Here is a 27,265-nt window from a genome sequence, read left to right on the forward strand (position 1 = left end):
TTTTCTCTGGGTGTCTGACTTTTTTGCTTGACACAAGACAATGTGTACAAAGTGCTCAGCTCTCCTTAGGAAAAGGAATTACATTTTTGAATGGGAATTCCAGAGAAGCACTTGAATGCTTTTTCTCGGTAATCCCCAGGTAACAACACTTGCATGGACTTCCTTCAGCATACTGTTGCTCAGTGATTACTGTGAAACCTTTAAGGACATACTTCCTTAAGGTCAGAATATTCTGATGCGGGGAAGGTGAGGAGACTTTTCAAGAACCCACAAAGACCCTTTGAATCATTTCATATCGACTTGCGAGGTTACTGTTTAGATTTTAAAAAGCTGTGCATTTTCCTCCCTGATTAAAACCCTTGACTTCTAGGCAGATGTGCTGAGTGTAACTGTCTTGACCATGGAGCCCCAGTGTTTATGAGGTATCTGAACTCAAGGAAGTGTTCTGTGAACACACCATGCACTGAGGTCTCAGACTTCCACAGGTACTCGCTGGGGCTGTGGGATGCTGGAATGACTTCTTTGCAGGTTCCCTGGGCTCATCAGCATTCTCTGCACAGCTTTTGCAGTTCCCGTTACCACCTCACAAACTGCCAGCAAAACTTGGTTGCCACGGTTTCCCTTTTCTCTGGCTGGCTGATGTGTTGACAGTCCAGTTCCTAAGGGGGGAGTGTTCCCATCAAGGGAGGAGCCACCCCATTTGGCACCACCTCTTATACTCATTGGTACTCTGCACAGTGGCCTAAGATAGAACAGGGGTTAACTCTTTATCTACCAGAGGTAGTTTTTATTAGGCATGATTATCCCATTTGTAACTGAGTTGGCTTTTCTCCTCTTCCCACAACAGTATCCCGTTAGAGCATCAAGCAAGCTGCTTGCTTGGATATAGACAGACATTCCCTGTGGGCTTGCCTATGGATATGAGTCCAGAAAACAGCCAGGAAGAAAGCTTGGGGTAACGGTGGTGAGGCAGTAGGAGGCAGGAAACTTAGTCAAAGTGAGCTGTTTGGATCTGAGTTTAGATGCAAAGGACAGTAGGAATTAACTTGTTTCTTCACATTGGATAGCATGAGTCTAAGTCTTTTAAAGGTGGACTAACGGGACTTTGGCAATGGCTCAGTTGGTAAAGAGCTTGCCATATAAGCCTGAGGACCTGAGTTTGGTCCACAGCACCCTCATAAAAGCTGGCACAGTGACATGTGCTTACAATCTCAGAACTATGGATGGAGGTGAAGGCAGGAGGGCCCTGGGGCTTTCTGGTCAGCCAGTCCATCTGCGACAGTGAGTTCCAGGTTCAGTGAGACACCTGTCTCAAGAAGGCGGAGGGCAACTGGAAGACACCTATGTTGACGTTTGCCTGAAAGACACACACATGAACACACACACACACACACACACACACACACACACACACACACACACACAAGCAGTGCTTCAGTACCAGTTGGGAAGTATCTGCAGCCAGGTGGAGAAGATTCAGTCCCATCTAATAATCTTGTTTCCTTTTCACAAATCTTGGCGTCCTGAATTTCCCCCAGCCCAGGTCTTCTGTATTCATTAGAAACAAACACATAAACAAAACAAGAGCCGCTTCACAGTCACTACAGCCACCACAGCAAAGGCCTAGGGAAGCTTTGTGCTCTCATCAGGGGCGTTGTCTCAGGGTCGTAATTCAGGGTAGTTTCCAGCTTTTCTCCCCTCTCACAGAGCCAGATAAAAACAACGATTAAACAACAGCAAGGACTAGATAGTTCAGCTCAGCTTGCTGAAATGGAAGGGAGTAAACTTGCATCCCAGCGAATGCAGAATCTTTTAAAAATTAATCTCCCCTTCCCTCGTGCCTCATGGATGGGGCAGAGTGTCCTAATTGGTAGAACAAGTGCATTTTCCTTGATTCAGACCTATAAGCCACTGCCTTTGCCACAGAGCTGTGCTCTGCTGACATTTAAGGCAGGAATTCCCTGGGAAAATAGTCAAGAGATTCTTTTGGTGTGACTGGCGGACCTCCAAAGGGTCTAGGGTTCCCCTGTCCAGGCAAGTGGGGAGAAAGAAAGGGAGGGAGGGAGAGAGGGAAAGAGAAACAGAAGGACTTTATTGAGTGACTGTGTTTCATCTGCAGCTTGTACAAAGAAGCAGAAATGTGGTTGGATGACTGGATGCTTTTCTTGCTCCTTATCTCCTACCCAGCTAATATGACAGTCCAGAGCGTGGCTAGTGCTTTAGAGGCAGTGTAGACACTGCAGGGGAAAATCAGCTTTTTGGGAAGCCAATAACGTTGGGATCCACTGAGCTGGACCAGCTTAAAAAACTAGCTAATCATCTGAATGCAGCTTGGAGTAGAGATTGCTCCAAGTTTCAATTCATTAGACTGTATTTGAGCTAAAGTAGCACTTTGGTGCGCACTATCACCCATAATGGTCACTAAGGGCCGCTCAGATATCGTACTGACTAACAAAGATACTCTCAGTTTCCTGAGTAGATCATGGGCTCAGAGGGCTCAGCAGAGCGGTGATATGCTAGCTAAAGGCGGTGAACCCATAATCCTGGTGCTGGTTAGGAGGGGACAGGAGGAGCCCAGGGATTTGCTCATAGCCAGTCTAGTCAATTAATGAACTGCAGGTTCAATGAGACACCCTATCTCAAAAGAAAACAAGGTAGAGACTATTGCGGAAGCCCCTGAATGTTGGTCTCTGGCCTCTAAGTGCACACACACACACACACACACACACACACACACACACACACCCCAGTACACAAGAGCAGAGACGTTTTCAATTGTTCAATTGTGTGCTCACCATGATATAACAGGCTGAGCAGGAAAAAGTATAATTTTAGGTATTTTAAAAATGCTTTTACAATAATGCTAGAGTGCTTTCCAATGCAGAAGTAGCTAATGGCGACTACAATCTATGACTCCATCAAAGAAACTGATTCGGAGCAGTCAAGCAACGAGGAATGTGCCGGGTCGGATGAGCTTTGATGAACTTGGGACAGTGCTTCCTCCCTTTCTGCACCTCTGCACGTCCTTTTCCAACATTGCTGCTGTTGGGAAGGTGTATTTGAAGACATGCACCAGGTCTCAGAAGTGTCAAGTCTACTTTCCAGTGGTTTCGACTTCCCATGCTTGTGTATTTTGTTGCACACTGGCCTGTGTTCCTGTAGTAGAGACCCCATGCTGTCACACCTGGATAGCCTCTACCTTGGTGGTCTTAAAGGTGACCCTTTCCCCAGTCTCTGTCACACGATTCCCTGATTTGTCTTTAAATACATCTGGGCAGTCACCTCTTCCTTGGAGCATTCCCATCTGGGGAGGTTTGAAGTGTTGACAGGGTCCCCAGTTGGCGGTGCTGTTTGGGGAGCTTAGGAGGCAAGGCCTTGCTGCATCACGGATGTCACTAGAGGAGGACTTTGAGGCCTTGTCCCCCACTTCCGTTTCATGCTGTCATTTATGCTAATAGTTGGGATGTGAGCTCTTAGTTTCCTGCTCTAGATGCCATGCTGTGGCTTGCTGCCATGCTTCCCTGCCACAATGGACTCTTGCGCCTCTGGAACCATAAGCTCAGACAAACTCTTTCTTCTACAAGTTGCCTTGATCACTGGGCCAGAAAAGTAACTGATACAACAGCAAAACCCTTAAAAAATTGCCACACAAAGCTGGGGAGATGGTTCAATGGGTAGTGTGCATGCCATCCCCGTGGACTGGAGTTCTATTCCCAGCATGCAAAAAGGTCAGGCATGAGATGTGCACTTGTTGAAATAGTTTTAATAATCTGCCAAGGGACACGTAATAGTTTCATAAATTATGAGAGCATGGAGCTGCTATTGATCACATTATATTTTTAAGTTTTGTTATTTACATTGTACTGGGGATTGAACACAGTGCCTTGTATTAGCCATTGAGCTATGCTCCCAGCCCTTAATGGTATCTTTGTGTGTGTTTATTGATTTATATAATTTTGTTTTTACATCCTAATCAAAGTTTTTCCTCCCTCCCCTCTTCTCAGCTCCTCTCCCCTCCAGTCTCCCCTACCCCATCCACTTCTCTGCTGTTTCTCTTCAGATATAGGTGGGTCTCCCATGGATATCAGTCAGCCATGATACATCAAGTTGCAGTGAGACTAGATATCCCCTCTCCTAGTAAAGCTCAATGAGGCAATCTGGTAGGAGAAATGGATCCCCCAAACAGGCATCACAGTCAGAGACAGCCCTGCTTTCACTGTTAGGAGTCTCACATGAAGACCAAATTACACAACTGTAACATACAGGTCAGTCTCATGCAGCTCCCTGGTTGTCAGTTCAGTCTCTATGAGTCCCTATGAGCCTATGTTAGTAGGTTCTGTGGATTTTCTTGTGGTGTCCTTGACACCACTGATTCCTATAATTTTTACTCCCTCTCTTCTGTAGGATTCCCTGAACTCTGACTGTGGGTCTCTGTTACTGGATGAAGCCTCCCTGATGACAGTTGGGCTAGGTAGCAATCTATGAGAATAGCAGGATATCATTAGGAATCATTTCATTGACTTTTTTTTAACATTAGTGTTTGGTTCCATCCTAGGTCTGGGGTATCCAACCTCTGGGTCCTGGTCCTCAGGGGGAGCGCCCTCTTAGGGTATGTGTTTCCAGCTGTGCCCGTCATTAGTTGGTCACTTCCACAATTTCTGTGCCGTCTTTATCCTAGAACATCTTGTAGGCAGGACAAATTTTAGGTCAAAGGGCTTGTGGTTGGGTTGCTGTCTCAGTTCTTCTGTTGGAAATCTTGCCTGGTTATCGGGCATGGTTGATTCAAGCTCCATCTCCCCCAATGCTGGGATTCTTAGCTAGGGTCACCCTTATAGATTCCTGGGAGTTTCCATTGCTCTAGGTTTCTAGATCATTTCAGAGATGCCCCTCATTCCAGTCATCTCCCCCAGTACTCTCTCTCTGTTCATCCCCCCTCAAACTGATCCCTCCTGTTCCTATCCCCATTCCCGCTTCCAGGCTCCCCTTCCACAGGCAATGTCCATTCAATTTCCCCTTCAGAGTGAGATTCATACATCTCTCCCCTCCGACCCCACTTGTTACTTTTCTTCTCTGGAGCTGTGGCTTGTAACATGGCTATCCTTTACTTTATGGATAATAACCGCTTATGAGTGAATGCATACCATGTTTGTCTTTCTTGGTCTGGGTTACCTTACTCAGGATGATCTTTTCTAGTTTCATCCACTTGCCAGCAACTTTCCTGATGTCATTGTTTTTAACAGCTGAATAATACTCCATTGTGTGAATGTACCACATTTTCTTTGACCATTCTTTGGTTGAGGGACCTCTAGGTTGTTTTCAGTTTCTGGCTATTACAAATAAAGTTGCTATAAACATAGTTGTTAAAATGTGCTTGTGATATGATGGAACATCGTTTGGTTATAAGTCTAAGAGAGAAAGAGAGAGAGAGAGAGAGAGAGAGAGAGAGAGAGAGAGAGAGAGAGAGAGAGAGAGAGAGAGAGAATAGAATGCAATACTGTTCCTGGTTTCAGACACCTGTTAGGATCTTGGAACAGATCCTTCTCTAGCCATCATTTCCTGGAGTCCTTGGTGCTCAGTTGTGGTTGTTGTCAGGTGATTCTATCTCTGTTCTGTGAGTGACTGAACTTCTGATACCAACTTGCTATCCGCCCGCCATCAACTTAGACAGCAACATGAAATCAAACCTTTATGTCGAAATTCCTGCTCAAAACCCGAGAATGCTTTTTGCTATTGTTCTAATCCCCTTCCTCTGTTTCTTGTGGGAGGTGTCCTTCTGTGTTTCCTTTATTGCTGTCCTTTAAAAATACCCATCCTTCTTCCCTCCCTCCCTCCTTCCTTCTCTCCCTCTCTCCCTCCCTCCCTCCTTTGTTTTTTATTTTTTGACAGGGTCTCACCATGTATCCTGACTGGCTGGAACTTACTATGTAGACTAGGCTGGCTCATGTTCAGAGAGATCCACCTGCTTCTTCCCCCTGAGCTCTGGGATCAAATGTGTGCACTGGTATACCTGGCTTTACTGCTGTTCTCGATTCTACCCCTTGCTGTCCCCTTAGCATGATGTTTGTTCTTTATTACTCCTTTTTACTTTTACTGTATTATACTTACATCATCATACTACACTTATTTTTATATATACTATTACATATACAATTGTACTGTAATTATATCACTTTCCCATCCCTTTCCTCTAAGAACCCTCCCTTATGCTTCTCCTTGCTCTCATTCAAATTCATGGACTATTTTTATTAATTATTGTTAAATGCATATACGCTCATATACATTCCTCCCTACAACCTGTTCAGCCTGTATAATGTTGTATGTATGTTTCTGTGGCTGACCATATTGCATTGGGAAACAACTTGGGTAGCACCATTCTTTAATCCAGACCCCCTGAGACCTGTTATCATGGTACCTTTTCACCTGAGAAATGTTTATCTGAGCCCAGGAATTTAGATAAATGCATAAATCAAGCAGTTGCTGATAGCTAATCCCAGACTTTAAATAATTTTGACATATGTGTTATTATTTAATGCCATTATTTATCAAAACTAATAACAAATATAACTTATTAGAGACAAGAGCAAATTTACACAGTAATAAGATGCTTATTTACTTTTACATAAAGAAATAAATCTTGGCTAATATATGACATTGCACATAGTGCATCTACAACATTTTTCAGAGCGGGTCAGTATTTTTATTGTATAATGATCAGTGCTGAGAACTCGGTTTCATATAGATACATAGTACAAGATGACTGGGTATGTTGAGGGCCACTTCAGAAGTTGTTGGAAATTCTGCCCTAATCCCAAACCATAATTATTTTAAATGAAACTCACATAAATAATTCAAATACCAACTTTCAAAATTAAGCATCTTCACACAATACAATCAAAAGACAAATTATATTGACAGTTTTTCTTTTCTACAATTAAACCACTGAGTTTCTACAAGAGTAGAGAACTTGGCAGGTGCTGCAAAAACACTAAGTTTTGTAACACATAATTGTCCTACATTTGAGCCAAGGGTTTCCAACAGTATGTGCCATGAGCTTTGATGCAAATTGTTTGTGGGGGTGCTATATTAGGAACTGAAACAGGTAACTTGGAAAAGTTTTACAAGTGTTAATAACAATATACATTGAATTTTTAAAACTTTTGAGTCAACCCTGGCTGGCTTGACTGTGGCTGTGTAGACTAGGCTGGTCTTGAACTTGTAGCAGCTCTTCTTGCTTCTGTCTCCATAGAATTGGGATTATAGATGTGACCCACCATGCCTGGCTTAGATTAAAGTTTAATTAAAGAATAAATACAAATTATTCTTCCAAGTAAAGCCAACTAGTGAGGAATCAGTCACTGGTTTACTTTTGTACAAGTCTCTCCACACCTGGCTTTACAGAGACAGTGGATTCTTGTGCTCACTTGCGTGTGTCATCTGTCTGACAATGTAGTTTGGGGAAGTACGGTAAGAAATCTAGCCTCATATGTGGATACTGTTGAGAAGGGAGTTATCCTCTGACCCACACTGAACAATAGTGTTTTAAACTTACCTGAAATGCATGAAATTTTCAGGTCTGGGCACTTTAAGATCATTTTTTCATTTCTCATTTTGACTCCTCTTTCTCGAAAGCAAGGCTTCAGCGCCTGGTTTACTGAGTGCTAGAACTCTCCTGAGCACTGCGACATTTGTTTTACAATATCAGAACACCATATTCATTAAACATTGCCATTAATCACATCAAGAAAGCATTTAATATTGAGAGTACTGTCAAACTCATGGAGGGCAGACAAATTATAATTTTCAACATTATTATTTTTGCTTGAAAGCTCAAATATTATTAATGGGAACAATACTGCCATGTTTTCTTGGAGTGAAAGGCTCGTTTTGTTTATTTCCAAGAATTTTTTTCAAACATTGAATTTGAATAATCATGGTCTGCCAGCTGTTCTTTAAAGTCAAAATGTTATTTCTTGAGAAAGGGGTTTGGCTCACATGTGGCGTGAACAAAACCACTGACTGGGTCTGAAGCCCAAATGTTTCTTGCATGCGTTCTACTTTATTTACCACATGGGATATTAAAATGGCGTGTTCTCATGGGTTAGGAAGAACGAAATTCACACTTTCTGTCCCCCACTAGGGGCGTTATAAGGAGCTGGCATTGATTTTGTGTGTATAGTGGTGAAGGAGATGGTTTGATGGCTCTGTTTAATGCGTGCCAAGGTGCCGGCAATTTGGCCAACCATTATGTTTGTGCAGGTGTAGCAGAAGTAATGGACAGCAAGGGAAATCATGTATTACTGTGGTCTTTAAAAGAGTCTTCATTTGCTAGACTTCCACAGAAGAGGTCTTAAGGACGCAGAGGGGTGTGCAGACCATACCATAAGATGTACTGATTTAAACAATTAATCCCTGTCTTAATAATTTTTCACTTAATCCTTTCTGCTAGCTTTTAAGTATTTTCAAATATCACTCATCTTGGACGAATATCCAATTTTATGTTTAACTCCGTGTCATCTACCAGATATCACTGAATTTACTACTTCCCTGTTAGGACCATCTGCTCTTGGATAATTGTCTCTTGTTTCTGTACACACATTGGTCTTTGTAGTCCATTGAGATCTAGTTTCTATTCCCTTCTCTTCCCGTGAATTACTCTCTTCAGGGTCCAGAAATTTCTGTTTTTGTGACTCCAGGTGACAAGCTCTCTTCTGATTTTTTTGGACTCTTCTGCAGTTCTTTGCTGTAGTGAGCTCTTGGTTCATCATGGTTAGTGACAAGCACAGATGTTGAAAGCCTTTCACGAGAATGCTCTTTTAATCTGGGGCAATGCAGTGATATTCCAAGTCCTTTCTTGGGAACCTAGGAAAGCTGTCTACAGTCATGCATCTCTCACCTGAAGTGCAGAGTCTCAAATCTGTCACCCTAGTCCCAGAGATCTTACCCATAATGTGATGCATTCTAGGAACACTTGTTTCTCTTCCCTTCAACTTCACTCTCTGTGTTTTTTTCTCTACCTATTTGGCTGCTGCCTCTTAGTCTTCTTTGGTCCTATAAAACAGTATTTATCCAGGACCAGAAAGATGCTCTTGTTAAGAGCACTTGTATTTTCAGAGGACCCAGGGTTGGTTCCCACTAGCGACATGGTTGCTCACAACCACCCATAACTCATTTTGGGGAACCCACTCCTCTTTCTTCTGCAGGGACACATGTCGTACATATGCATACATGCAGGCAAAATGCTCAGACACATAAAGTGAAATTTAAAAAACCTAAAAAAAAAGTGATGATTTCATTACTCAAAATTCAGTGTTTAAGAAGATCATTCGGCTGGCCATGACCAAGGCATGCGTATCCCCACACCCTGAGTTTGCCTTGCTGGTGAATGGGAGACTTGTACCTTTTGAGTTCTGAGAAATGTCCCAAAGCGTGTATCTATGGGGCCTTATGAAGGCAGGCTGCACTGATGACAGAAAGGAATTAATAAATGACCATTACTACTTAGTCTCCCCTCCCCCCACTGCCTCTTACTTACATTTTTGGTACTGAATTTGTGCCTTCCTGGAGGCTTTGCCTGACTTTCCTAGTTGGCTTTACACCCTAAGTACCCAGGGCTTCCCACTCACCTCACGGAATCTTAAAGTCATGCCCTGTGGTTACCTCCTTGCATTTCTTCATTAAACTATGCATGTTGAAAATCATAGATAATCCTACTTTTGCTTCATACCCCCACTCTAGCATAGGGCCTGGCACATTGTTGCTCTTTAATGTTTGATGAATAAATAAATAATGTGAATTTATACGTGAGTAGAACACTCCTGAGAAATATATTTGGAAGAGGCTATTGGGGAGTATGCTCAAGAACTCTGAAGATTTTAGGGCTATTTTTCTAGAAATAATGGTTGAAAGTGTTGGACTGATTTCGTGGATACTCTGGAAAAGAAGACTAGTGAGGGCTGAGACAGTTCCTCAGAGAATAGCATCCAGTGAAGAACACTACATCATATCAGTGAAAGATGTTATGTATGTGCGTAACATGGTATGGAAAACAAAAAGAGCTTTTGGATCCCTAGACGACAGCTGGTGTAGATATAGAAAAGGACATAAAGAATGAAGAAGTGGCATGTGATTTTGTAATCATGAAGCCTTTCAGTGGTATTTGATCTGCTACCATTGACTGCGAAGGAAAACCGTCAGACCGTGAGGAACAGGTAGGGAGGGCAAAAGTGGGGCTGACGATAGAGGCGGGTCATGTAGGTCAGAGTTCCTCAGTGAGCTGTGTGCACGGCATGCCCCAGCACAGCAGCAGCAGCCAGGGCTTTCTGGGTACCTTCTTCTCCAAGGCTTCTGCTTCCAGAGGGTCTGGGGGTGTGTGCTTTTTAAACCACATAGTCCTTAAACAGGATTCTGGAATTTTCTGCTTTCAGGTCCTGGGCCAACCACTTCTGCATGCCTCTTGCCACCCAAACGACATTGTCACTGTCTTTAACCTTATGCCCCAATAATGTATTGTGACAAGCAGTTCAGGGTATGTATGGACCTTGGACTGGCATGTTCCACATACATATGTGACCTCATTATGGTACACAGTAGCATCATGAGTGGAAGGAAAAGGAGGCAATCCGTCATGTGTGTCTTAGCAATAAGCGTGATTTCCAAAGAGTGACAGAATAGAGCACATGTGAAGCAATTCCATGGAACATACCATCCACAGTGGGCTGGTCTTATCACTTCAGTTGCTGTAATGGTAACAGGCTTCTCCCAGGTACGGGCACAGACCAACCTGATATATATGATCCTCCACCGTGACTTTTGCCAGGTGGTAATTAACACTGACCATCAGAAGGTGGAAGTCAGGTTCCTGAGGGGAGCAAACCCAAAGAAATGAGTAAAGAAAACAGGATACATGTACAGGAAAAGGATATATTAGATCGCCTTATCCTACGGCAAATTGGGTAGTCCATGTGTGGCCACCAGCATGCCTGAGAGGCAGAGGCATGGTAGCTATTAGTCTAAGAGTCAGGAGGTCTCAGCAGTTCCAGCTGAAAACTGAAGACTGGGAGTTCTTGAGAGTTCCAACTTTTTCCTATTTGGGCCCTGAGCCCATTGTATGGTGAAGTTTATATGAAAGGAAACACACTGTCCCCTACCCCAGTCCCCTCTGGAAATTCCCCCACAGAAACACCCACGGGTGCACTTTGTCAATGTCAAGCATCTCTTACTCCAGTCAATTTGACAACTGAGACCAACCTTTATGACCATAACCAATAATCAATCATATCAAACATAATTGACATAACTGTGCTTGGCCTGGCAGGAATGAAGGTATTCTAATAAGACAACCTACCCTTTGACTATCAGGCTATTAAAACACTGGACCCCAAGGAACTGGAATTTCTCCAGGAGAAGACTCACACACAGTAGGGCAGACTGTCTCCTCACACACAGTAGACAGGTCAGTCTCCTCACACACAGTAAGGCAGGCTAGCCTCCTGACATACAGCAGGGCAGGCCAGTATCCTCAAATGAGTCAGGAAAACAGAGTCTTCACAAGCAGAACACTGAGAGTCCCTTCCCTCTTATCAACTTAACACACAAATAAACCCCCAGATGGATTACAGACTCATATGTGAGACACGGAAGTTCAGAAGACAGCATGGAGGAATCTCCATGACATTGGTCTGGGAAGCCATTTTTAAAAATAAAACTCCAACACAAGGCAATAAAAACAAAAAAAGACAAAAGCAAAAACTAAATAAAACAAAAAGGGCTAAAAATCTTTTATACAATTAAAATCATAGAGTGAAGAATCCATCTACAGAATGGGAGAAGTATTTTTAACCTGATATATCTGATTAATATCCTAAATGCATAAGAAGTGAGCAATTTACATAACTCAGCCATGAGAAAATAACTCAGTCAGAGAATGGACAAAGGATCTGAATACAGACATTCTTCAAATACTCGAATAAATGATCATATTGCTACTAATCAGGGAGGTACAAATTAAAACCACAGTGACAAACCACTTCTCACTGACAGCAATGGCCACTGTGAAAAAGAAAATAAAGGTGTGAATGTCTGGTGATCAGATGACAACTTTTTCCTGTTCTTTTTTTCCATCATGAGGGTTCTGGAGATCAAACTCTGGCCATTGGGCTTGGTGGCCAGCTGGAGGAAATACCTCAGCAGGGCTGGGTTTTGAGAGTTTGCTGCCCTGTCCCATGGCCTGCCACTTCATTCTCAGCTTCCTGGGTGTGGATGAAGTTGTGTCTCTCAGCCTCCTGGTCTTCTGCCTCCCTTGCCATCATGGACTTTGCGGAGATCCAAGCCATAGTAAATGCTTTCAAAGGCTGGTTTTGGTGTCTTGATCACAGCAACAGGAAAGTGGTCAACACAACACACAAGCAGAAAATGAGAACGGGTAAGCCTTAAGAACGAGAGAGAAGTCTGTCATTTGGGGATACCATGGCACAGAGAGACAGACAGCCTATGATCTCAACTAACTCCGTGTGAAGTCTAATAGGCGGTTCGTGGAAGTTGAGATGTCTCAGCAGGTGAAGGTGCTTGCTGTCTAACCTGATGACCGGAGTTCAGTCCCCAGAATCCACATGGTTAGAGAAGAGAACAAACTCTTGAAAGTTGTCTACTCACTCCCCTACGTACACCCATCACCCTGCATGTGCATGTGTGTGCTCACAAGTGCAAACACACACACATACACACACACACACACACACACACACACACACACAAAATATAACCAACCAGAAGGCTTGATTTATGGAAATACAAAGTGAATGGTGATTAGAGGCTGAATTGGGAAGAAGCAAGGAAAAGCCACAATATTCTATTGTTGTACATCATGGTGATGACAACAAAAATACATTAATATAATGTATGTTAGAATATTACCAAGAGTAGATATTTAAGTATTAAGGTAAATGGATGAGATAAATGTGTTGCCATTCTACGATGGGTATACATTTCCAAATATCATGTAAACATGTTTGTGTGTGTGTGTGTGTGTGTGTGTGTGTGTGTGTGTGTGTGTATACTTTATTTTTTGGTCAGTTAAACTCAATAAAATAAGGTGCCAAATACAGACATGCCTATAAAGCATAACACTTATGAAGAGGACAAGTTCAAGGCCAGCCAGGGACACAAAGTAGGCTTAAGGCAAGACTGGGATGCACAGTGAGTTTAAGGCAGCTTGGCCTCCACAGTGAATCTGAGTTCAGCCCTGCTACACAGAAAGACCCTGTCTCAAAATACCAAAAACAAATAAAATAAACAAACTTAAAGCATAGATTGAAATAAGACAAATAAAACATCTACAATTCCAGGCTGAGGGAGATCCATGCGGTAGCTTGAATCATGAATATATTGAAAATGTGATCCTTAGTCCTGGCTATGGTAGGAAGCAGGTCCTAATGGGAGGAGAGGGATCATCCGTGCGTGCCTCTGAGGAGGATTTTGAGACTGCTGCTTCATCCCTGCTTTTATTCCCAGCTGCTGAGGGGGGAGCAGTTTTCTCCACCACTTGCTCCTCTGTGGCTTACCTTGCCACAGGTCCAAGGCAATGGGCCAGATGATCATGGATTGAAGCCTCCAAGACTGTGTGATGGGGGATGCCTTCTGTATATATGTTTCTCTTATTGTTTGATGAATGAAACACTGTTTGGCCAAAAGCCATGCAAGAAGCATAGGCGGGGCTACCAAACCAAGGAGAATGATGGGAAAAGGAAAGTAGGCAGAAAGAGGTCACCAGAGAGACATGCCATGTAGTGACCAAGAAGATAGGATGCTTCAGGCATTCTCTGGTAAGATAAGGCCATGTAGAAATACATAGATTAGTAGTTATGGGTTACTAATTAAGAGAAAGCTAGTCAATAAGAAGCCCTAACTATCAGCCAACAGTTTATAAATTAATATAAGTCTTTGTATGTTTATTTGGGGTTAATTGGCTGTACGACCAGGTTGGGAAGAAACTCCAAGTACAACCACGAGCTGCAATAAACCGTTCTTTTTGATTTGCTATCTCCTTCTACTACCACAGTGACAAAAGCTGCCTGTCAAAGTTGTCCACAGCAATCCTCTCTCAAGATCATTAGGAAATGCTTTTAATTAATTTGAAATATATTACAGGTGACCTTGTTTGGACATAAGGTTATCATATAATCAGTGCACTACATCTTTCCTGTGAAATTACCTTTAACAGGACAGAGAGAGGGAAGGAGATGGGGAGAGAGAGACACACACACACACACACAGAGACACACACACACAGATAGTTTCTGGTCTCCTCCTTATTTAAAATTGAAAAATAGAGTTTTTGAGCAAAAGAATTTGTCTGTTTGGGTTGTAGTTGGCTGCTATGGATACCTGTGAACTTGCTTCCATTATCAGCAGAGAAAACTGAGTAGGAAGAGGATGAGGAGGTAGAAGAGGAAAGAGAGAAGGAAAACAGGAGAAGCAAGAGAACAAAGAAGAAAAGGAAGGACGAGGAGGAGGGAGAGGGGGAACAGGAGATGACTCAGTCCAGAACGAGCCAATCTTTCCTTTGGTTAGGAGACAGTGACATGGCCACACCAGAGCAACAATCTTCTGCAGTTTCCAGACCTTAACATGGAGATGTTTGAAGCACCTGTGAAAGACACTGGAGTCTTAGCCCACCTGGCGTGTTTGTGCATGGAACACTTCCTCATTCCGATATTCTGAAAGTTGGTTGCCATGCAGGTGGGGATTCCCATGGAGCTGATTGTTCATGCACTGTAAAACTCTCTTTCAATTACTGAAATCAATTTCTCCCTAGGCCTCAAAGCAGAGACCACTCTGGAGCCTTTGAAAGCAATTTCTCCTTTGATTTCTTTAAAAACTGACACATCCATGTTTACTCTCTGACAGAAAATCTGCTTTTATAGTGTGTTACCAAGGGTTCCTGTCTTTGGCTCTCACCCTCTGCCTCCTGTGAGGTGGATTCTGTGACCCTCTACGTGTTCCTGGGCCCTGTGCGAGAACCCCCACGTCACTTCTTAAATATGAAGTGTGTGACAGAGTGAAGATGATGGCATACATTCATCATCATCATCATCACCATCTTTTTGACAAAATCTTATTCTTTAGCTCATGCTGGCTTAGAAATTACTATGTTGTAGTCTAGACTAGGCTTAAGCTGATAGTAATCCTCCTGTCTCAGACTCTGAGTTCTAGGATTACAAGTACAGGATTAAGTTCATCCCCCGCCCCCAGCTTGTGGTGGTGGTGAGCAAACCCAGAGCTTTATGAATGCCAGCCAAGCACCCTACTTTGGGCCCTGTCCCCAGCCATGCATTCATGCTTTGACTGGGAGATAACTTCCCACCCTCTCCAATATTCACCTTGAACTGGTTGTGCTAATTGCTTTGTCAGTCTGCTTGTTTGGAAGCTTCTAAGAACTAGGTACATTGTTTTGAAAAGCTTTCATTTTCTAAAACATATATAGGCCACTCACTCAATGTTTTATTTCCCAACTTAATTTTTTCAAACGAATGCTATTCTTTGTCTAATATCTCATATGTAAGAAAAAGTAGTCTTTTCTTCTAGTGATGAACACTATATTCTCTGCATTTATCATAAGACATTAAATATTGGTAACTAAGCACACTCCACACATTCTTCATTGCCATATTCTTGTAATTATCATCTTATTGTGAGGTGTGTGTATATGGGGGGAAGATCTTCAATGAAAGGGAGAGCTGGTTTGTTCTATAGTGGGTTTCCAAACTAGGGTTGCAATACAAATGACAATTTTATAACTTTTTGGATATTTTAATTTATTATCATTTATAATCTGTGTTTGGGAACCTTTAACTGCTGTCTCACATCAACACTGAGACAACCCTATTTACTAGAACCTCAAGAACCATGTAACAGGGCAAGGGCATGGCTCAGTGGACAACTGTATGCACAGCACTCTAGATCAGTCTCCAGGTCTTCCAAATAGACACATAGACAAACAAAAATATATGGCAGATGCTTAGAGGCATGCCTTTTGTCCAGCCATTGAGAGAAGTGGAGAGTTGATGGGAATGAATGGCTCTGGGAGCCAGTCTTGGGGATGCCTTTCCTGGCCACAAGAGTGAGGTCAGAATGCCTGGTGTAGCTCTTTGATCGTGTGCTAGAAGATACGCTGACAGACAAGCAGCTCCCAAAGCTGGTGCCCTGGCTCTCTGGGCATTTGTATAGTCATTCAGAAAGTTTGCTTCAGGCACAAAATGTGTGACCAGCATTGTGCTTGCATCTCCATCGTGTCTAGGTGTGAACTGTAGGTATTCCTTCGATAATAGCCAGGAGTTTTTGTTTTTGTTTTTGTTTTTTTTCCTATTTTGATCTGCACTTCCATCTGGGTTTAAAAATGCTAAACTTTTCAAGAAAGCCTCTACGGCCTGTTTGTGTAAGAATTTAGGGTCGAGGACTCTCAGAGCCTTAAGACTGCACAACCATGGCTCAGAGTTATTGTCAGTGGGATCTGAGCACCGTCTGGCTGGTTGCCTTACTTTTCAGAAGATAAAACAGCATCCCAGAAGTTTCTCGTTGAGAGTGGGGAAATGGCTCAGCCAGTGAGGTGCTCGTCCTGAATGTTGGGAATCTGAGTTGGAATACCCAGCGCACACATAAAAACTAAGTGCAGTGTTCTGTAACCCAGGAATTGGGGGTTTTGAGTGGATGGGATAGGAGAATCCTTGGGACTTGCTGCCCAGTCACTCTAGATGATTCAGCAAGCACCAGGTTCAAATGAAGATGTTGTTTCATAAGACAGAGAGCCATGTAAGAAGATAACACTATGTGGACCGCTTGCCTTTACATACATCTGCATACACACAGAGGAACACACACATACACACACAGAAGTTTATTGTTCAATATAGGATCGTGCTTTTAACTTGGTTTCATTATGATGTTTAAGTTGTCCCGATTTTGTGATTTGGGAGGGTGCACATGGTTTCCTACATCAAAGTACTGTAGAGCATTTGACAAAGGACAACTTATTCCTTCTTAGATTTCACTTGCTCTTCTCCCGAAGGCTTTAGACCCTTTCAGCCTTACTTCTGGTGAGATCTTATCTACTGCTGTGGCATGATTTTCCCTGTTGTTCCTTCAACATGCCTTCCTGAAGCCATCATTGTTACATAAATGTCCACTGAGCTTAACCTATGGAAAATAAAAAGCAAGCCAGACATGATTCTATCCCTGGAGGTGAGTGTGTGTGAGACAATAGGGAGATACCATCTTTTACAACATTATATGATGACATCATGGGAGCAAAACCACCCATTAAAACCATATATAAGGAAAACATAATGGAGTTGATTCTAGATAAGATTAGAATGTAGTGATGGAGTAATTGAGCTCTTGGCATTTGCTTTCTGACCTACCCTATTGAGGAAATGAAGATGGAAAAGACAGTGGCTTCATTTTACACTGAGAATTAGAGCAGGGACTGTGTATCCTCTAGGACACAAGTGGAACTGGTGGGTGATCAACTTTTAGTGCAGTCAGGATGTCACATTAGAGAGACCAGAACAGTCCCCACATCATCCTCACCACATCCATGTCGCCATCCTGCATGAGCCTGGTTGCTGCAAGCTTCTTTCAGGCCTGTGCTGGCCCATCCACAGGGTTAAGAAGGGTGCAGGTCAGGAAGCTAAAGTACATTTGGAGAGACGATGTAACAAAGGAAGGCTTTTGAGGTTTACTGGTCACCATTCCAAATTTAAAAAGAAAAAGTTACTCTTTTGTTTAGTGTTCAAGTTGGGATTTTGGCCTCAGGAGACAGTCAGAGGCTGACTGGACTTGAATGTCATTGGGAAAGGGAGAGCACAAACCAGCCACCAACAGGACCAGAGTGCCAGGTTTCCTGGAAACACCACCCAAACCCAAAAATTTCTCAGAATTTTCAGAGGCGCCAGAGGAGTTTGCATTTCAATGCTCAAGTTCTGAAAGGTCTGGAAAAGTCTTCTCAGCTTTGCTTTCTTACTGGAAGGCGAGAACCATTGCTGTGAAGAGACAGGGTCCCAGCAGCAGCTTTGTGAAGAGCCAAGGAAAAGGACCTCTGGGAAATTTTAATTGTCTAGTCCTTGGCTACAGAGCTGAGACAAAGGGATCAGGCCATGACAGCAAACAGAAAGTGAAGTCCTTTTAGCTTTACAACAAAAGCACCCAGTGTCTGAAGCCACCTTGCATTAGCTTGGTTTTGAAAGAAAGACAGAATTTCTAGGTTTAAAGAAATGAAATTACAGCATTGCAATAGCATAATGATTCCTAAGTATATACACCCATCCTAAGTATTCATTCTTTTCATATGCAGCAAATATCCTGTGAGCTCAATAGCATGGAGATTAACACGCTTGGAAAGATCGTCTTGGAGAAATGTGTTTAATGGTATTTCTACTTAAGGCTTGGGAATATGTTAGGTAGATGTACGGTTAAAAGTTAAAGTATAAATATTCGGAATAGTAGACAAAATATTTGGTCTATTAAAATTTAGGTCTGACTGGAATAACCTCTAAATTATAGGATGCCCATTTGTTCTTTAAATGTCACTGGTTTGATTCATAAATGACATTTCAGATCTGAGACACTCAATGTACCCCAAGGTGTGACTATCTGCCTTCCTGACTCATTCAAGTCACTCATTTACCCTCACTGTCATCATCACACTGACTTTCCACAGATGTCACCTTCTAGATCTGAAAGAGAACTGGGAGATCACTAATCCCTCCATCATGATATTTTCTTAGAAGAAAACCAGATCCCACGGGAGAAATGACTTACCTAAAAATATACATAGGTTAGCTGTTACCAGGTTCCCAGCTTGCAATCTAGAACTCTTTCTGATTCATGGCAGCCTGTCCAGTTTCCCTCCCTACAGTTCCTTCCGTGTCTACCGACACTGTTTGGCACATGCCATTTTCTTACTTCAAATCTTGAAGTGTGGATGGAGAGGTGGCACTTGGTCTTGCAGAGGACCTGGGTTTTTCCAGAATCCACATGGTGGTTCACAGTCACCTGTGACTTTAGTTTTGGGGAGATCTGGTGTCCTCTTTTGGCCTCCCAGGGCACATATGTGGTACATATACAGACATACATGCAGTCAAAGCATTCGTACACATAAAATGAAATAAAATACATCTTAAAAATATTCCCAGAATATCTCTATGGGACACTAAATATAGCATCATTGCTCAAATTCAGCATATGTTCCCGAATCAATCCTTGAATTTGATGTTCTTATCCTAAATCCATTCACATTCCAGTCAATATGCAATCGTTTCTGCTACAGCAGCTGCTCTGAGATTCCCTTGAAATACACCATTGCCTATAGTATTGCTTTCTCTTTAAAGATATTTTCCTAGTCCTTAGTGGGAACTCAATGCAGGCTTTAAATGCAACTTGAAAGCCATCTCCTTAGCATATTACCCTTGAACTTCTCCATGCATGGATGTTGTTCTCGTTCCTTTAAATTGATTTAAAATTAATTTAAAACTTTCTTTCATGTTATTGTATGAAATTTAACACAGCCAGAGCTTTTAGAATTTGGACACTTTTTTTCTGTGGTATACATGTTCAGCAGAGGGTATTTCTATATGCCCGCCTCCTGTGCAGTCTGCATATAGCAAGGATGGTCTAAATCATCTTTCTGATGGTAAATGTAAAATTAATATTAATAACAATAATATGTATATATATTGCTTGATAGAGTACAAGCATCTATTTTCTTTTTACAACATTTCTGTTGATTATTTGGGAATTTCGTATGGTCCTTGGTAGCAGCATGCACCCAGCAGCACAGGCAGGCCACTCTCATCAAATGGCCCCTGGCTGCAGCATGACCCACAGATACAACATGGATTCAGGTGACAGCACAGACTGGAGACATTGGAATGGTCTTTGGTAAAATCATATACATACCCATGAACTGCAGGCTTCAACATAGCCTGCGGTCATGGATCATAGACAGCAAAGTGGCTTCTGGGACCAACACAGACCATGGAAGTCTTTTGATGTGGTCCAATTCAGAAAATGATCCTTTATTCATCTGTTGGAAACTGCAGTGTGTCACACAGTATATTTTTGTCCAAAAAACTTTATATGAAAATAATCAATACAATGAATTGTTGGTCTGATTCAAAGTTTCTGGTTTCCTTCCTTCCTTCCTTCCTTCCTTCCTTCCTTCCTTCCTTCCTTCCTTCCTTCCTTCCTTGCTTTCTTTGTCTTTCAAGATAGGGTTTCCCTGTGTAGCTCTTGTACACTAGGCTGATCTTGAACTCACAGAGATCTGCCTGCCTTTACCTCCCAAGTGCTGGTATTAAAGGTGTGTGCCACCACCTCTAGGCTCAAGTTTCTGGTTTCTTAAGCAACATAAATACTAGACCATTGCCACGGCTCATCTCAGATTCCTGCTGTTGCTTAGAGTCAGGGTGATATTTCAACTAGGCAGGACATTTAAGGACAGGTGTTGTGTGAGCCACAGGCTACCACATACCTCCCCACCCTCAATGCCTGTTGCCTGGAGGCTCACCATTCTGGACCATTGTGCTTATAGTCTGTGGGCAGCTGTCTCTCACTCTCAGTTTCCAAGAAGGACAAGTGGCACAGGCATGCTGGTAGCCAACAGGCACTAGTCAGTATTGACCTGTTTCTGTGGGAGTGCTAGGCCACAGCACATCTCCCAGTCATCAGTGCAATCCTATGGTTCATCATCAGGTGCAACCTTTATGCCTGAGATGTGGCAGCGAAGGTATTGATCAGCCACATGCGGTCTCTTTCGCCATCTTTCTTTCCAATTTCATAAGCCCACTTTATAAGCATCTTCCCATTAGGCTTGCCCTTGACCCCCTTAGTTGTTCGTGAGCTATTTTGGGCCCTGCAGACTCCTTTTCCACAGCTGAATCACCCTTTGCAGCCTCCATGGATCTCCCAGATCCCTCAGGGCTCCAAGCTTGGTGCTGGTGACTGCTGCCATCTTTGTTTTCTCCAAGTATCTATTGTCTCTGAGTTGTTGTCATGAAATTACTTGGAAAATGCATTATTCACTTTTGGAAAGATCATCACAAAAATAATTTCAGGTGATATGAAAAGCAGCATGACCACTTTTAAGATGATTTTGAAGTAGTCTGGCATACTGGTTGTCCTGTATCAAGCGCTAAGCATCAGTGCAACTCCATGAGGAGGGATACCAGCATCTCAGATGAGGTAGCTTGCCCCACCCAAACACATGGCAGAGAGAGATAGGCGCAGGTTCTAATTTATTGTTGATTACTTCTTTACCATGTGTCTACTGTGCTACTCAGTGTTTCATTACTGTGACAAAACACCCGAGACAATGAACTTATAAGGAATGAACTTAACAAGGAGGAAAGCTTTACTTTGGCTCACAGTTTTAGAAATTTCTGTTCATGTTCGCTGTGCCCACTTGTTTTTGTGCCCGTGGCAAGGCAGCACACTATTGCTAGGAGTGTGTGGTCACACAAACCTATTCACCTTGCAGTGGTGGAGTGGAGGGAGAGGAGGGGGGGGAGAAAGCGCTAGCTAGCTCAGTGTCTCCATCTCCAAAGGCGTATCTGAAGTGATCCAATTCCCTTCTACTAGGTCCAACCTAGTAGAGGCTGCATGACCACCCAGCATCTCCCACGCTGGAGATGAAGCCAGCGTATGAGCATTTGGGGGACCATTTAAGATGAAAACAAAATGCTTTTCTTTTCCCTCAACTGCAAACCCTGATTACCTCAGGGTCAGTCCAAACACAAACACAGTTGCCCCACCCAATCTGTTTAACCAGCTTCCTCGGTAGTATAGGCAAGTCCCCCAAATAAATGCCCCTCCCTTTTTTATATCAGCGCCAATATTCCATTCCTTGTTCACATCGTGAGTGAGGCTACATTTGGTACTGGAGAAGAGCAAACAGAAAGTTAAGGGTTAGCTTTCTGAGCCTATCTTCTTACCTGCTTAGATATTAAAACATTAGTAACCATTACCCTGACAACGGCCACCGATAGCTCATCACATCCCATGGTGAATGTTTCATTTTCTTCTGTAATCAAGCACCTAGCGGACACATGGCCTATGTCTCCATTTTTAGAAGAAATGTGGCGTACGATGGAGTATGCTGGAAATCCTGGAGAAAGTGGTGGACTCGATGCTTTGAATTCCCAGTTTAAGAGCTACAAAATGGAAGCAGGACTCTCAGTGAGTGCTAGTCTTCCAGTACAATCCAAACTAGACAAGCTCGGACCAGACAGAACCAAAGCAAAGCAAACCAAAGCAAACAGACAAAGCACTTAAGTCCTTCACATAGCTTAGTCACAGAGCTAAGATTTCAGGAAACGATACCCAAAGCCTAATTCTCCGAGTGAATTACATAATAAATAACTTCCAAATCATGGGATATTTTGTGTTAGATGGAGACTTCAGTTGGGAACTAGAGACATGCAAAGACTTGGGATGGAGAAATACAGTTGCAATATCATGAAGCTGAAGGTCTTAAGTATATTACTCTCCCGTTCTGCTGAGACTCCTGTTTATAAATGCAGCTTGTGACCCATGTGAGCAGGTTGTTTTCTACTTATCTCTGGATATGAAAGGAATGTTACTGAGAATGGATCCAAGAACATGAGATCAGTGCTGGAGATATAGCTCACTGGGCAAACGTGCTTGCTGCTCAAGCCTTACAACCTGAGGGTAACCCCAGAAACCCATGCAAAAGTGGTCCTCTAACTTCTGTAGCTGTGGCACGTATCATGCGAATACACTCAGTAATAGTAACTAGAATTTCACAAGTGGAAGGACTGTGAAGGCTGATCCTACTGAAAAGGACCAGTAGTATGAGCTCTAGTGGGAATGTCAACACCTTTCATACTGTAGTGACCCACCTGCGACAGTCTCCAGTCAGGTGGCCAGGGAGTGCCGCTGGAGAAAGAGAATGGTGTCCTGTAGCAGTAGGGGTCAGGGTGTGTGTGTGTGTGTGTGTGTGTGTGTGTGTGTGTGTGTGTGTGTGATGGGTTGTGCTTCCTCTTCACAACCCCTCCCCCACACTCAGCAGAGGTCCCAACTAGATCTGCCTCGGTGAGCAGTTCAGGTTCCCCAGAACACATATATCCCAATGTCTGCCATGCAGCCCCTGTGTTTGTAAGTTCACCGAGGAAGCAGCCAGATCAACAGCACCTTCAGTCCTCCCCACGTGCTTCCTCACCTGTGCTCTGTGGCCTCTGACTTTCATAAACCTAAATTACAGAACTTGGAGGCTCAAAGAGCAGCACAGGTATCGGTTCCTCCTGGGGTCATAGCTCACCTTACCAGCTTCTAATGTATTCTTATTCTTGTCCATTTTGTGTTTAGCTTTCCTTCCCAGCTGCCTGTCCAATCTGGCAGCAGGCATATGAGCACTGCTATTTATAATCAATCTTCTTAAAAGATCCCATCCAACTGTGCGAAATAAAATTTCTTAAAAAATTCTCTCACTATATAAGTTTAAAGTCTACAATGACTTACTGAGATTTTCTAGTATCTCTTAGGTAAAAATTTCTCCTGGAGAAGCTAAGTTTCCAGGATAAGGAAACATATACTTTGTTAGTTGTATACTGTAAGTAATGGAAAGAGGGAAGGATCCTTCCACCTGGAGCCTTGTATTACAGATATTGGGGGCACAACACTGCCATTCAGTGTTATTCCATCTTGAAGTACAAGGTCCCAACCCACAACTGGTACCAGACTCTCTACTATGCTGTTGTATCCTTTATTAGCTGCTTTTAAGTCAAGCAATGCGCGGTCCCTTCATTGATTTTGGATCCCACAGTTCTACATACATTCTTAACTTTTTTTTGCCATAAAACAATCTCTTGGTGGAAGCAGTGTTTGATGGGAGGTATGTTGGTAAGTCAAGCTTGTTAAGTGCGGTGATGATGAGAAAATAGATTGAATAAAGGGAAACTCTATGTGGAGTAGATACAAATTTCTAGTAGGGTCAAGTGATGATTCATCTAGGCTGAGGTCAAGTGAGATCAACTGATACCAAATGGATGTCTAGTCCTTGTTGCCAACAAATAGGGCATTCTGTAATAGAAGTAACTAGATCTGCGTGGTAGTCAACTTTCTTTCACTATGACAAAATACCAGAAGCAATGAATTCTCTAAGAACAAAAGTTCGTGTTGGTCATGGTTCTGGAGGGTCTGATCAAGCAGTCCCATTTATCTGGGTCTCTGGTGTAGGGGGCAGATCATGGCAGGAGTACGTGGTAGAGAAAACTAGTGACTTCATGAACTGAGAAGACAAGGGAGACTGAGAAGCTGGTCCCACTACCGTCTTCACAAGTATACCTCCAGTAACCCAAGAGTCTTCCAGCAAGCCCTTTTCCCCACCCCATTAGTGCTATCCTGGGGGAAACAAGGCTTTAACACAGATCTTTAGGTCATGCTTATGCATCCACAGCAATCTGTTCTGGGAAGAGGAAAGTAACATGTTCAACCTGTGCAGTGTCTTCACCTTTGCTAACATGGACACTATGCTTTACAGGTTCATTGCAACAGCATTAGGGAGGCATGCCTGAGAAGCTACTCTGTCCATGCGGTTCTTGCAGTAGTCTTAAGGATTAGATGCTCTTAAGACATAAGGAGCTGTACAGTTTGAGCCCATTGTTAGAATTCATTCACACACCTTTCCCACATGCCTTCTTTTCCTTCATTATCCAAGGTCAGTTCTAAATTGTCTGCTTTAAAAACAAGGCCAAGGCATTGGTTGTCATCACCGACCTTCATGTATGCACCTCCCAGGCCCTTTTTCTCTCTAGGCATTAGATAGCTGGATATATTTTCTGGCTTCTTTGGTGTATGCTACAAAGCTCTTCTATCACTTTTCTTTAGAATTGCTCCTGTAAGCCTTTAGGTATATGTTGGTCTAAAATCCACATATCACATTAACTCAGCTGTGAACTAGGCCTCAGTAATTTCCTACTTCCTTGATTGTTCATAGGGAAACACCCTTCAAACAAGTTATTCAAGTTGTTGGAGAGGCATTCGTGCAATAGAGGCAGATGACATGGGAACACAGGCCACTTATTAGTCGTCTATTTATGTGATATAAAATCCCTGGAACATTTAGATCTGATTCTAAAATAACATTCTTGTTGTCACTGTGCACACTGACATTGTTGTGTGGTACTACTCCCTTCTCAACAGGACCCTCTGATGACACAGGTACTTGGCAACCTATATTCAAATGCATTTTTAATTTTTGTTATTTATTTGTTTACTTTTATTGATTCTTTGTGGATTTCACATCATGCATTCAGATCCCACTCACCTCCCTTTCCCCTTACATCTGTTCTCTTCCCTTGCAACCCTCCAAACAAAACAAAATTTATAAGAAAAACCAAAAACTATATTAAACAAACAAAACAAACAACCAAATACAAAATAGAAAAATTTTGTCGTGGATGCTGTAGTGTGGCCCTGACTGGAGGCCTCTGGTTTCTGCTACCTATTGGGCTGTCACGGGGGTTCCTCTTGGATATACTGTTGTCCTGTGACATGGACATCCTGCTGTTTTGGACCTGTAGGTTTGTCCCTTCGCATGCTCCAACAGTTCATAAATGAGGTAGATGTTGGTGTGTGCCAACTCATTGAAAGGTTCAGGCATTACGCTGGCCTTCCCTGTTACCTGGCAGGATGTACTCAGGCAGCACTCTGGTCAGCCCAGAGTTCTGTGAGAACCACGCAGGTGCAAAGGACCCCTTTAAAGGACTGACCCCTGCCTGCTTATGCTCTCTTTTACTCTTTTACTCTCATCTTACTCTTCATCTCATCTCCTCTCTTACTCTCATCTCTCTCTGTCTCTCTCAGCTCTGCACAGGTCGGTTACCTGTCACCCCCCTTTCCCTCCCTGTCTACCAATAAACTCCACGTGGGATCGTTGAGTCACGGTTTGTGTCTCCTTACTGGATAAACCTAAACATTTTTTCTTTTTTTTTTTTTTTTTTTGGTTTTTGCGAGACAGGGTTTCTCTGTATTGTTTTGGAGGCTGTCGGTCCAGCCCGGCCTCGAACTCACAGAGATCCGCCTGCCTCTGCCTCCCGAGTGCTGGGATTAAAGGCGTGCGCCACCACCGCCCACACTTATGACCCTGGTTCAGGGCCTGGGTGGTAGCTGGGCTGGTCAGCCTGCCAGCCTTCCCTCATGGTCACTGCTTGAGCAAGCTCTCCCGCACTGCGTTCACCCAACACAGCCTGCAGCAGGGAGTGGGGCCAGCTCTCCTGTTCTCATGCCTTCAGGTCTGCATCATCCACACTCACACCACCAGGGCCAGCTGTTTTGTGAGGTGCGAGGCCCTCTCTCTCTTGATTGCTGTAGGGAACATGGTGGTGGTGGTGGTGGGGTCAGCTCTCCTGTTCTCATGCCCTAAAGACTGGCGCAACAGGATCAGCTCTAGTGTGCTCACCAGGTGGGGTGCAGGGCCCCTCTCCTCAGTGCTGCAGCTAGTGAGGGGCAGAGCTTCTTATTTCACTCTCATGACCCCGGAACCATCTTGCTTGGCTGCTGAAGGAAGCAAGGGCACAGGTGGGAGGATATCCTCCCCTTACCCATGCCACCACTTACCCATGCCACCACTTACCCATGCCACCATATGGAGGGAGGCAGGTCAGCTCTGTGCTCTCTCTCCCTCAGGTCTGTGTGACCCTGATGCCAGCATCATCAGATGCATTTTAAAGCTATTACATTTATTACTCTTCTCTTTGCTGTGACACAATACCTAATAAATGCAACTTGAAGACAGGAGGGCTCATTTTGAGGGTATAGTTCATCATAGTAGGGGTGTCATGGCTGCAGGGTTTGGAGGCAGCTGGCCACATTGTATCTGTAGGCAGGAAGCAGACGGCAATGGATGCGGGTGCTCAGCTTGCTTTCTTCATCTTCTTTTTTTTTTTTTCAAGTTCAGGACTCCAGCTTAGGGAATGTTGCCACTCACATTAGGGAAGGTCTTCTAAACTCAACGCAATCTCAAAACTCTCACACGGATGCCCAGAGGCTGTTTCCAAGGTGACTGTAGATCTTGTCAAGTTTATAACCAATAGCAACTGCTGTAGATACTAAAAACTATGTTTTTCAGATGGAGAGTGGTCTAGTACTATTGGAGAAAAACAAGCCTCTATGCTAGAGCTCAGGAAATATATGCTTCAGTTCTCTTGCTGGGACTTCCCAGAAATTTCACTCCAGATATTGAGTTCATCATACA

General features: G+C 43.3%; 2 long non-coding RNA genes across 8 annotated transcripts in view; one reads left to right on the forward strand and one right to left on the reverse strand.

Annotated features, from left to right (window-relative positions):
* LOC110343440 overlaps positions 1-27,265 on the forward strand; it is a 286,166-nt gene that overhangs the window by 36,560 nt on the left and 222,341 nt on the right. The gene's annotated exons all lie outside the window — the stretch shown is intronic.
* On the reverse strand, positions 11,225-22,240 carry LOC121144340. The gene is made up of 2 exons (XR_005881690.1): positions 21,984-22,240; positions 11,225-12,427 (listed from the first exon to the last, which is right to left on the reverse strand). It is a non-coding gene; the product is annotated as an uncharacterized LOC121144340 (long non-coding RNA).

The sequence above is a fragment of the Mesocricetus auratus genome, unplaced genomic scaffold (genome assembly GCF_017639785.1).
Source record: "Mesocricetus auratus isolate SY011 unplaced genomic scaffold, BCM_Maur_2.0 Super-Scaffold_100015, whole genome shotgun sequence".
NCBI classification, from domain to species: Eukaryota; Metazoa; Chordata; class Mammalia; order Rodentia; family Cricetidae; genus Mesocricetus; species Mesocricetus auratus.